The sequence below is a fragment of the Helianthus annuus genome, chromosome 3 (assembly GCF_002127325.2).
Source record: "Helianthus annuus cultivar XRQ/B chromosome 3, HanXRQr2.0-SUNRISE, whole genome shotgun sequence".
Taxonomy (NCBI): Eukaryota; Viridiplantae; Streptophyta; class Magnoliopsida; order Asterales; family Asteraceae; genus Helianthus; species Helianthus annuus.
In genome coordinates this window covers 45,433,843-45,447,564 of record NC_035435.2, presented here as the reverse complement: position 1 = coordinate 45,447,564, position 13,722 = coordinate 45,433,843, and the positions used below count along the sequence as shown (strand labels likewise).

Genomic DNA, 13,722 nt, shown 5'->3' with positions numbered 1-13,722 from the left:
CAAACGAAAAGAACAAGGCTACTATTTATTGGTAGTGCATTTCGCGTGGAATGGGCTTCACACGAAAAGGCATTTCGTATGAAATGGATTCATCATTTCGTGCGAAATGGTCAACTTCATGTCGTACGAAATGGACATGCTCCATTTCGTGCGAAATGGCCTCATCCTATATGTTTCTCATTTTTCTCGTAAAATGTGCCATGATCTATCTAATCTATTACAAGACTCGATACAAGACGAAGTCGACAGACATATGCACCAACACCATGGGAACTTTGGCTATCCAAACTTGTTCCACTACCTCACTTGATGATTTATCATCTTACTACCATTAAGTCTCGAACAACTTCCATTAAAGGGACAAGGCTACAACACGTCCCCAAACACTTTCCATGTTTGGGATGCACGCATCTAGCTTGCTCTCTTGGTTGTTCATAGATTTAGTCGGTTTAATATATTTTCCATTTTAGTTCATATTCATGACCAACCGAATTCATCAACCGTGTTGATGAATTTGTGCTTTGCTGAATCATACAACGAGGTTAAACGGATGTTTGTCATCCTACCTCCTTCCATAACTTTTTCATGGCTCCAAACTTCGTTACGTTAATGTTTACTTTTACATTTATAATATGCCGACTCTTAAATTCCGAATCTACCCCATTAACAAAAACCGCAACTCACACACCTATGTTTCCCTTTTAGGGTAACTTCGGTGTTCCTTGACTCAAGACCCGCCAAACTCACTAAGTGGAATTACTTCACAAACCGTGAGCATACATGACACCCTTTCCGTTTTTACACTTTTGGGTGCAATATATATATAAAATATTAAAACTCACACAAACACATATACGCAAATACTTTATTCATATAATCGAATCTAATATACTCAATACGTTTATACTCTAAAAATGCATGCATGCTAGAAGCCATTCTTCCACGATACTTTGTCATTAACTTCGTACAAGCCGCCTTTAATATGTAGCGCTATAGGAGTAGCACGCCTCCCGTATTCTTGAGGTCATGTTAAGTTTATACATACAAAACGGTCTTGTCGTTACGACGATAAGATTATGCTAGTGGGAATCTTTGGGTTGACAAGTAGGTGATGCATGCTAGTTTTGTCATGTTATGCCTTAGTATACGTTGTTGCCATGTGGATCTCGATACACTCTTTTATCTTATGCTAGTACACTAAAACTTGTATGCTCGCCAATTACTTTATGTGTTGACATGTTACTTTAATATATATTACAGGATTGTCATCATGAAGCGTTGAAAAGAATCTAGTAGGAAGGACTAGAAACGCACCAAACTTTAATTCATATTTAGTAGTTTAGTCATTATATATGTTATCTTGTTGTACTTTTGTTTCCAAATCATGTACTTGAATCGTTAGCAATGAAATGAAATTTTACTTTTTAAATACTTGTCACAATTAGTCGTTATGAAGTCTCTTGCAATCTCGTTTTCATCTCACTCTGATGTTTCCGTCATCGGTTGGGGTGTGACAGAATGCATATAAGATTTGTTGTTTATCATTTTGTTATTCTAATAATCTAATACAATGTTATAAAATTCCGAATATATTGTTACGGTATGCTTATTTTTATCTATTTTCCAATAAAAGATTTTTTTAGAATCGAACATGTCAAATTTAATTGATTTTTATGTTCTTATCCATGACCAAACACACGAATACGGTACGAACAACTTCGGGTGTGGTATTGGATTCATTTTGATGGTTTCCTATATAAATTTCGTTGAAGACGGATCCTTATTCGCAATAGAGTATTATTTTTTTATAACTTAAACTATAGCGGTTATCGATCCAGTACTGGTGCAGAGACGAACCAAACTTATATTGTTCCAACAATATCGGGTACTACATTGATTCCGACCGAACATCGGTACTGGTATTGGTGCTATTCGAACATCGGTACCGGTATTGATATTCATTTTTATGGTTTTCAATTGATGTAAAAAAAGTGCCACTATATCCTTACGCCTTGCTTATTTTTATATATGTTTTCAGCCTGTGAGGTGTGCGACTAATTACCCGCTACTATTTTACTTTGCTACCACTAAATTTTAATGATTATCATATTATCTCCGTTACTACCCGTTTAACACATGTTGAATCCTCGCCGCAACGCGCGGATAGAAAACCAGCTAGTTAATTAAATTTATGAAATTCTCCCATCACATGGCTAAGCCAGCGACCCTGCCTCCAATCCTGACTTCAGCATTCCGCCGGGTGAGAGTCCTTTTCTGGAAAGTGCTTGATGCGTACTTGACCTTGAGGTTTTTTGGGCATTCACAGTTATTTAGATGGTTTCCATTTTCTCGAACCATTGCAGTAGTCCGGTGGCTCCCTTAGTGCCTTGATAGCTAACAGTGCGTCATGAATCATTGATTTGTGTGACCATGGCCGGAATTACGCTTTCTAGTTGTTGAGCAATGACATCGGCAAGCTCATGATTTGGTATCATGACGAGGAGACATTCTACGGAAAACAAGACATTCCTCTCAGATAAGTAAATAGATAGAGCGTGACAGTATTTAATAATAAAACATGACTAGATCATGATCAGATAACACTCATATAAATGTCATTACAAGTATTTACTTGATGCTAAGCGCAAAAAAATAGATAAGGAATTGTTAAATGATAAATCAGCACTCCAGTTCCGTCTAATGCAAATTGATATCCAAATGATGGAGAAAAATAATGCAAATTAATATCCAAATGACGGATAAAAATATAATGTGGGAGCATTTTACATTGTCCATTCCTACAAAACCAAACATGACTTGTTACTTCAAGTTATAAAATAACTGAATTGAATCAAGTCACGAATATTTTTATCACCACATTATCATATCATAAGAACCCTATGTCTTTTTTTAACTTTTAATATTTGTTACAGTGCGCGTTGTGGAAGGGGTCAGCGCTGTCGTGAGCCACGCCGTCCACCACCTAACTTGCGAGCACCGCAACGGAGTGCCGCGAGCTCCAATGCAAGGGTGGTAGTGGGTGGAATAGAGACGTTGGACATGGGGAATCCCCTAACTAGCCGTTAGGTTTAATGAAAAAAATAAATTTCAATTTTTATTTTAAAACCTATTTAAACCCTTTTAAAAACTACACACTTTCTCTCTTTCTCTCCACTCCTACCTTTCAAAAATTACTCATATTCTAACTCCTTTTAAAAAACAATGAATCCCGATTTGTGGCGCAAGAATTGTTACCGGCCCGTGTTAGAATCCGATGAAGCCGACGAGTACGACACGGAGTTGGAGCATAACATGAGTCAAATGTCATCGCTTTCTCCTGACTTTGTTATGCCAGATACGCAAGACGATCCGGTTCAAGGTCAAAAAACAAAAGAACTCAACAAGGTTCCAAGAAAACGGAAGAGGTGGAGCTTCCAAAAAGACGGGAGAAACGTCCGGACCAAAACATGTCACGACTCCTTGGACGAAAGAAGAGAAAATTTCATGGTGTCGGGCTTGGATTGAAATATCGGAGGATGGACGTGCCGGTAAAGTATCTCATTATTTTTTTGGTTTCATACACCTTTTTATATATTTTTTATCTCATTATTTTTTTAGTTTCGTACACATTTTTATATATCGGACTACCAAAGATTTAGAGCATTTTGGAATAAAATACGAGAGTTGTTCTACAAGCAGGTGGGAAGTGAGGCACGTAATCAAGATATGATATCGGGACGGTGGACCGAAATTCGTAAATACGTTGGGCTATTTACAAATCTACATAAACAGTCATCGAATGCGACCAAGTGGGAGTGATGATCTTCATGTTTACCGATTCACTTGCGAAGAATGGTAGCAAGAGGTGTTTCGTAAATACGAGATACGAAAACGGGTAACGAGGACTATTTGTGTAAAATTCTCTGGAATTGTTCGAAATGGACCGAGTTAATTAGCGTAGATGAAATGGGCGACTCGGGGTCAAAGTGTACGAAAACTAATTCGTCTGGGCATTTATCTCCTCTAGTAGCTCGGATACTCATATAGAAGTTAACCTAAACACCGACGTGTATGCATCGGCAGAAGAGGCACCACGTCGTTTAGCTGGAAGGTGCTGGGGAAAAACAACTTTAAAAGCCGATAATGAATTTTGTGCTGAGATTCAGAAAATATCAAGTAGTATCGCGGCAATGGCGCAAGTGAAAATTGAGAAACAAAGGTTGAGGAACTTAGACTTTCTTACCAATGACTTCAGCAGCCTATCATCGAGTTGCCGAGTGATATTTGAAAAAAGAACAGGAGCGTAACGCAAGGAAACTAGAAAAAGATCAAAACACGAGGGACTAGATTTATTTTTTTATGTATGTCTTTTTAAAAAAAAATGTTTGATATTATTTTATTATGTTTTATGTTCAGTGTTTTATTATAAAATTTATTTTTTAATTTATATTGTTTATTTACATTTTTTATAAAAATTAAAAAAAACGCGCTGAAGGCACTGCTCATCTGGATCACAATAGGGTCATGAGGCTTAAGCAGTAGCTTTAACCAGTGCCCAGTCAGCATCCAGTCAGCGTTAAGTGAAGCAATATTGCAAGATGAATCCTGATGCTCACCTGGACCACAACGGTAGTCTTAGTATTATAATTACTTTTAAATATGTTTATGTTTCTCTATAACATTTATTTATGATATGATGTTTTATACAATTCTAAGTATGTCATTGTGACGTGTCTATTTTTATCTGCATATGAAAATCATTTTTTTTTTCAAAATATAGTTGTTAGCAGTAATGTACAAGTACCTGATGTTAAACTTATATGTTATCAAAGATATCTCATATTTAAATGTACTTTTATATTTTAATTAATATCGTTTACCTTTTTTTCTAATTCTAATAATACAATGTAATGTTTTATAAAATTCTGAATAAATTATTATTATGTATGTATTTTTATTTACGTTTCGATACAAATTTTGTTCAATATAGGTACCTACTTTTATCTATTTTTTGATACAATTTTTGTTCAAAATCAAAGGGGTCAAATTGACTTTTTGTTCTTTACCATGACAAACAGAACGGATACCCTATGAACGACTTAGGTATCGATTTCAGTATTCATTTTTATGGTTTTCAATAAAATTTCATTGAAAACAGAGTTGTATATGCAATAGGGTATCCTTTTTATATTGTAAGGTATATCAAGTGTCGATATGAGTGACAAACTACACTAATACCTTCCCAACATAATCAATACAACGTTGATTATGATCAAACAACCTCGGTACCGGTATTGGTATTGGTACTGTAGGAGTCATTATTGATATATCTTTATGATTTTCGATTGATGTAAAAGCACACGTTAGATATCTTTTTGGGCATATCACGACTCTCTTTTTGTATTCTTTTTCGGTTGCTATATCAAGAGCCGATACCGTACTAGCATCGCAACAAACTGAATCAATACCAGCCGAAATATCATCTTTAACATTGTCAGGGCCGTCTCCGAAAATCACAAAAAAAATTTTGGCCCTGTTCGAGATAAAAAATTTGGGCCCTATTCGCAAATCTTCATAATTCACACGAAGTCTAATACATTTAATAAAACATAAATAAATCAGTCTAAAATCTAAATAAACAACAGTAAGATACCTCGACTCGATCACTCGACGTTTGATTTCCTACAGTCTATATCAGTCTAAACTGTAAAATCTAAAAAAAACAATTCACAAATCACATCATTCATTCAATCATTCATAACACTATAACAGTCTAAATCGTTAAACTCGAAATACGACTCGAAATCAGGATATAACAACAATTCAACAAACAAAATACCTCGAGTCTCGACGATTGATTTCCTGCACCTAGAGGCTGCAGCGGTGATGATGATGACTATTATCTTATCTGCGAGATTGCGAGAATGATTATGATGCTGACTATTATCAGATGCTGACTTTAATCTGCGATTCTGCGTCTCTGCGATCTGGATTCTGGGCCTCTGGCTGGCTGGTTGTTCGAGCAGAAATCTGAAATCCCTAGTGCAGAACTAAAGATCAAGAACCGCGACGTTTGATTTCTCCAGCGGCAATTAGATTTTTGACAAAGGTTGGGCCTGAAATCAGTTAAGGGATTGGGCCTGTAATCGGTAAGAAACTTGGGCTATGTATATATAAAGAAAACTTAAAAATTTTTGGGCCCCTTAATCATTTGGGCCCTGTTCTCAAGACCCTCCAGCACTTGGCTATAACCGGCCCTGAACATTGTATCTACGTTTCCATTTGCATTTTGTTTTTAACTTGCTTTCCATGTTCTGAGTATACCTTTGCAACATGATTATATTTTTATGTACGTTATTTACTCTTTGTGTATCGATACAAATCAAATTTACATCAGGTTCTCTTTCATAACGCGGATGTCAAATCCCGCTAGTTTAATAAATAATGTTACTTAGATATTAGAATTTGGATCCATTTCACGATCTCCTTTTCAAAATCGGAAGATGATTTACATAGCATTTTCAATGACTTCCTAAGTATTTAGGTGACGATTATTTATTTATTTATTTATTTATTTATTTATTTATTTATTATTATTATTATTATTATTATTATTATTATTATTATTATTATTATTATTATTATTAGGTTAAAACGCCGTGTATTACGCTGGTTGCATAAATATAATTTTATATAATAAATAATAAAAAGATATATTTAAAAAAAACTCGTATATTGCACGTGTTGAATAAAATAAAATATAATGTCATATGTTAATACAAATAGTCATCAAGATTTATCTTTTAAAAATGAACATTGATGTACTATTTACTTATTATAACATTCTACTTTATTTTTTTATTTTACATAAATGTAATTTTATATAATAAATAATAAAAAAAGATATATATCTTTAAAAAACTCATATATTGCATGTGTTTAATAAAATATAAAGTCATATGTTAACACATACAGTCGTCAAGATTTATCTTTTAAAAATGAACTTTAATATATTATTTACTTAGTATAGCATTTTACTTTGTTAAATATGTATTCTTAACTAACTTTTATTTAAAATTGTTATTATTATTTAATATGATCATAATAAAAATAAACGTTTATATTCTTATCTAATTTTTTGTTTAAAATTATTATTATTATTAAATACGATCATAAAAAAACGAGTTAATTACATAGTTAGTCCTTGTGGTTTATACAAAGTAACAATCTAAGGTACTAATAGTTTAAAATCACATTATAGGGTACTAACTTTCCATTTTTTAACATCTAAGGGTATTAACGTTTAATGGTTGGTTAACTTTAACTCTGACACCCTCACGTGCAAAAAAACGTGAGGGTATAATGGTCATTGCTAATCTTTCCTTATCTCTACTAATCTGTATATTGTTTCATCTTCCACCTCTCAGATCTGTAATTTTTACACCCCATTAATGGAGTTTCATCTGAGATCCAGTCTTTGAATGCATTCATCCCTTCACTGAGAATCCCCAATCAGAAGGTAAACAAACCACATTCCCTTGATCTTTCCACATACAGACAGAATACAATACCAAACACACATATAGATCAAATCTTGATAGATTAAACAATGATTATTCAAACAGAAAAAACTACCAGCATGCTTCCACAGATGATGGGCTTCAAGATGTATGCTGCTGATGGGCTTCAAAATTACCAGCATTCTTTCCATCTGATGACAACAACAATGAGTTTGAAACTGTTCTTCTTGCAGTTGTATGCTGCTAACTCTTAACATTATTCATTGTTCCAGGCCCAAGTGTTCCAGGCATCAATGTACCACCCTCAAGACCACCATTTAAACCACCATTAAAGCAAGTGATTTTAAGCTCACACCTTCTATCACTAAGAATAACTTCATGAGTAATTGGGTTCAAAAACTCACTACTACCAATAGATCTAGGACTGCAGTTAACTGGCTTTTCTGGGTGTCTTTTTTTGCCACCATGAATGACATCTTGAGGTTTGCAATGGACCTTGAACACCCGTAATCCTCAAATGCTCTTTAAAACCATAACAATTAGCACACGTAATCGGTGATTGACGGAACCAAACCACCATTGCACCCCACTTAATCAGTGATCGACGGAACCATGATTAACCTGCGATTGTACTTAAATCAGTGATTGACGGAACCTTGATTAACCTACGATTGTTTTTCATGAAAAGTGGAGAGATTGCCGGCGAGTTCTAGAGATAGAGAAGAGTGATCGGCAGCACATGGTTAGGGTTTGAAATTAGGGATTTTGAAGAAGGTTGATGAAGACTGGTTTGATATTATCCAATGTATTAATATAAATGAATGGGTTTATAATGACGAAAATACCCTCACGTTTTTTGCACGTGAGGGTGTCAGCGTTAAAGTTAACCAACCATTAAACATTAATACCCTCAGATGCTAAAAAATGAAAAGTTAGTACCCTAAAATGTGATTTTAAACTATTAGTACCTTAGATTGTTACTTTGTGTAAACCACAGGGACTAACTATGTAATTAACTCTAAAAAAACAAATGTTTATCCTTATCTAAATATTTATTCTTATTTAATATTTTTCTTTAAAATTATATTTAATATGAGAAATAAATAGGAAATTAAGGTGAGAAAGCACCAGAAAGTTTTATCCTTATCTAAATATTTATTCTTATCTAATATTTTTATTTAAAATTATTATTATTATTTAATATGAAAGATAATAGGAAATAACGTGAGAAAACACCAGAAAGTGACACGTGTCCAAAAAAGATTTTTATTTATTAGTATAGGAATATTATTATTATTATTATTATTATTATTATTATTATTATTATTATTATTATTATTATTATTATTATTATTATTATTATTATTATTATTATTATTATTATTATTATTATTATTATTATTATTATTATTAAAAACTTGTTATTGAAATTCTTTCCTTTTAATCTGGCAAAGGAATGTCTTTTCATATATCCTTTTTAACTTTATATATTATTGGATCCTTGCAGTTGTAAGCTAGCATCTAGTTTCCTCTTTACAGGGTTAAAGAACTCATGCTTTCACTAGCTTCTATATTACATGTGTATGAATATACTTTTATGGACTTATCACCTCTATGTTTTTTTTATTCAAACTTTCCTGTAAAATAAATGACACAAAACTGTCATAAAGATTCACATATAATTAAGTCTATTGTTCAAGCTTTTGATTAAAATTAAGGCTTAATGGTTCATTCACAATGAAGCGATTGAATTAAATTAATAAATAGGCTCTAAGTGTAATAAAGCATAATGGAAGGAAATACCTATAGACGTATTGCCTACTAAAAACTAGAAAAAAAACGACGAAGATAATAATAATAATAATAATAATAATAATAATAATAATAATAATAATAATAATAATAATAATAATAATAATAATAATAATAATAATAATAAGTAACTTACATAAATATTTTTTTGCAAACAATACATGGATGAAAACAATTAACAAGGCCGCCTTCTACGTCGAAGATAAATGAACAAAAGGATATAATAATATGGCATAAATGTGTTAGACAATTCTTTAATTCAAGAGATTATTGAACAAAGGAAAAAAAATATAAATTAGAGTAAACTGCAATTTTGGTCCTTGAGTTTGGGCAGTTTTACTACTTTAGTCTAAATCTCAAACCTTTTGCATCTAGATCCATGTGGTTTCAGTTTTATTGCCATTTTGGTCCAAAAATAAAATCAGCTCATATTCCTCAAATTTAATCTTGATCTTTTGTCATTTTCCTCAAGGATAAATTGGTCATTATGATTTTATTATAACTTATTATTAATTAAAATAATTAACCTAAACAAAAGCTAAGCAGAGACCTACTTCATCTTCCTCAAATACAGCCAACAACCACTACCACCCAACCTTCACAACACGACACATGATAAATCAAACCAACAAAAATTGATGTATGAATGGATTATGAGACTAACCTTGGATGCAAAGGTCCCTTGAGGCCAGTTTAGAAGGTCGGCCACCATCTACCCTGTTTGGTTACAATCATCAACAATGGCCTGCACATTTCTCAACCAACAAGTAAGTAACAATTAACTACCAACACAAAAAAAAAGGAAAAGAACCTGCTTGCCAAGAATGAGGAGGCCAGGCTTCTCAACCTTAACAAGGACTTTAAGAAGTTTAGCAACTGTAAGTGGGTAAAATGTTGAGGGTGCATCCACATGAACGGCACGGTCTGCACCCAAGGCTAGACCAGTGCGAAGGGTGTCCACGCACTGGGTGGGACCCATACTCACTACAATCACCTCTGACGCAACCCCAGACTCTTTCATTCTCAGCGCCTCTTCATGTGCTATTTCGCAAAAGGGGTTCATCGACATCTTCACGTTTGTTGTCTCAACTCCAATCTACAGATCATCATAACATCGATTAAACGAAATAATAATTTTGCCCAATTTCGATTTGTTGGTTTACCTTGTCGGATTTGATTCGGAGTGGTTACGAGTCCCAGTCTACTCAGTTTCATTGATATCTTCACGTTTGATGGAACTAGCGTTTTTACTACGTGGTGTCGGTGCTGAAGTTTGTTGGATAACGAATCAAAAACCGTCTGGACCAGATGAAGTTGTATACTATTTGGAGACCAAGATGTTGGACCGTGGAGTGCAGGTACATTTTTCAGTTCACATGGTTATAAAATTGTAATATTTGGTATGTCGTTTGATGGTAATGCCACTGTATGTTTTCTGCTTGCCTTCTGATAATCTTAACCGTATTTTAGGTTTTCTCTGCTAAAGGTCAAGAGGCTATAAACACAGCTCTAAAAGCTGATTTGGTAATTTTAAACATTGTTGTTGCCGGTGGAGAACAAGATATTGGACCGTTGAGTGCAGGTACATTTTTCAGTTCACATGGTTATAAAATTGTAATATTTGGGATGTCGTTTGATGGTAATGCCACTGTATGTTTTCTGCTTGCCTTCTGATAATCTTAACTGTATTTTAGGTTTTCTCTGCTAAAGGTCAAGAGGCTATAAACACAGCTCTAAAAGCTGATTTGGTAATTTTAAACACTGTTGTTGCCGAAAAATGGCTTGATGCTGTTTTAGCCAAAAATGGCAGGAGAGAGACAGAAGAAAAAAAGGAGGTAGAAGGAGTGGGGGTGTAGTGGGACCCACAAAATATTATTATCTTAATAAAAGGTTTAAATAAAATAAAAAAAGAAATGACCATTTTGCCCATGAAGAAAAAGATAAAATAGCAGGATTTAATTTGAGAAATATGACCTGATTTCACTTTTGGACCAAAATGGTAATAAAAGTGAAACCACAAGGACCCAAATACAAAAAATTTCAATTTTGGACTAAAGTGGAAAAATTAACCAAACCTCAAGGACCAAAATAACAGTTTACTCTATAAATTATTATTTCACATGAACTAAAAAAGGGACAGACACCTTACCAAATAAGGAAACGAAAGTGCTCTAATCTTGAAAATTGGTTTTGAGCCAATATGTAACAACCATATTTTTAGTAAAAACATTTTATAATAAAATTGGTTTTTTCTTCACAAACGGACTCCAATCTAAAAAAAAATCGAACATGTAAATTTAAAAAAGAAAAATCAAACATGTAACAAAAATCGTTAAAAAGTTTACCACCTACAACAACGAAAGATTAAAGTTCTAACGCACCACTTAAGAAAACACACACACATATATATATATATATATATATATATATAAGAATGAGATCAAGAGAAAACGATTTGAAGTGTGAGAACAGTAATAACGATTTTCAGCCATAAGATCTTTGTGATTTGTGGCTAAGATGATGCGGTGGCATTTTTGAAAATAATTGGAACCTTATAACTACCAGGAGGGGTAAAATTGGAAGATTCAAACAAGGGGGCACATACTAATCACATGCCATTTTTCACCATCATATTTAAACGCCAATAACTTTTTTATACGTTTAATTGTCAAAAACTGATATGATCCTCTGTCGCAAACTCTACAAAAATATGTCTGTAAATACTTCGTTGTTGCATTTCATTGCAGGTAAGACTCAAAAAGATTTTCAGTATGTTTTAGTATAAAATTTGCAAAATAAAAAAAAATTAGTTCACTTTATATCTCGACAACCGATATTGGAAAGCTGAATTTCAAAATCTAAGTATGCTGAACATGTCTCATAAAATAACAAGTTCATTAATTTGAAACTTGAGGTTTTTAATGAAATTTCAAAAATAGTTTGAAATTGTCTCCAAGGTCATTAATTTGGGCTTGGTAGATAATCAGATATTTCAAGGTCATTAAATTGAACTTGATTATCTGTGAGGTTTACGATGTTGAATGCTTTAGAGTCAAATATGTTATTTTTTATTGTGAATGAAAGTTATTTGATAGGGGGAGTTTGGTTTTAAATGTCAAAATATTTCTGTTTAGAGCCAGACAAGAATCCTGGAAGATCTCAAATATTTTTAATTATCAAATGAATTTGTAGATAGCCAGGTTATGATTCTAAAATTGTAAGTAATTTTCACAAGTGTTTTGAATTGTCAAATGAACAGATATTCAGAGAGCCAGGTTCTGATCCTAGAAGCTCAAAGCAAGGAAGAATTTGTAGAGAGGGAGTCTGAAGAAAAGGGGGAGCTGATGAATCAAGATGTAAAAGGGATTTTGTGATTCAGAACTGTCAAAGACTGTTGAAGACTCAGAGATAAAGAATATTAGCTACGATATTGACTGCAGCAATATCCAAGGGGGGAGTCTGTGAATGCACTATGTCTATCGCTTCCGTTAATCATGCATTTTAGTGTTAAATGTATTGAATCGTAGCTAATAGATTAAGGAAAGACTTGGTTTGTAGTGTAAAACACATTAGGATTTTGGTTAGGTCCGCATGGATCAAATAGCGCATATGCGCATCCGCTCTAAGGCTGATCAGCATGTAGCCGGTCCGCACCAGATGGGTCCGCGCGGATGCGCGAATCCGTGATAAGGGTGTTATGCGTGGATCTAGGTCATCTATAAATAGGTGTCTTGTTAGTTCATTTGTAACTTTGGAGTGGACTAGAGAGAGGAAACTTTGTCCAAGTGATTACACGGTTTTGTATTATCATATCATCAATCGAAATCATTTTAATTACTTGTTCTTGTTCAAGTCAACCTCGTACTTGGATTCCACACAAGATACGAGGTCATAGCAATCAGTTGTACAATCAAGAAGTTCGTGATCGGTCCTAACACGTTCCTATACACACCCAAGCAGCACACTGCACACCCTCAACCACAAACCACTTATCCGACCGCACACCCATGTGCTCTCTTATTCTTGGCCTAAACCTTCCAAGCCCAACTGAGCCCAACCCCTACCTCTCGGCCCAAACCCTTGAGCCCAACACCCACTATATACGTATTATGTATATGCGCTTGCAAGGGAGCCAAACTTAAAAACCCTACATCGCACACACACCTCTGATATGTCCCCCTCGCTGCTCTCCTTCTCTTACTACTGCCGACGCGAAACAAAACCCAAAGAACTTCAAGTTCTCGGTTTCTAGGCATATTGGATTCCCTTCACTGCTAGGTATCTAGTTGTTGTGCTTTTTACGATAGTTATACGTGTTTATGCATGATGTTATACACATATCTCAGCTGTGTTTTGGTGTATCTTCTGGATTTGTGATGCTTGTAATGAT

General features: G+C 34.0%; 1 pseudogene; it reads right to left on the bottom strand.

Annotated features, from left to right (window-relative positions):
- Positions 1 to 7,763: 7,763 nt before the first annotated feature.
- On the bottom strand, positions 7,764 to 10,513 carry LOC110931452 (annotated as a pseudogene).
- Between the last annotated feature and the right edge of the window lie 3,209 nt (positions 10,514 to 13,722).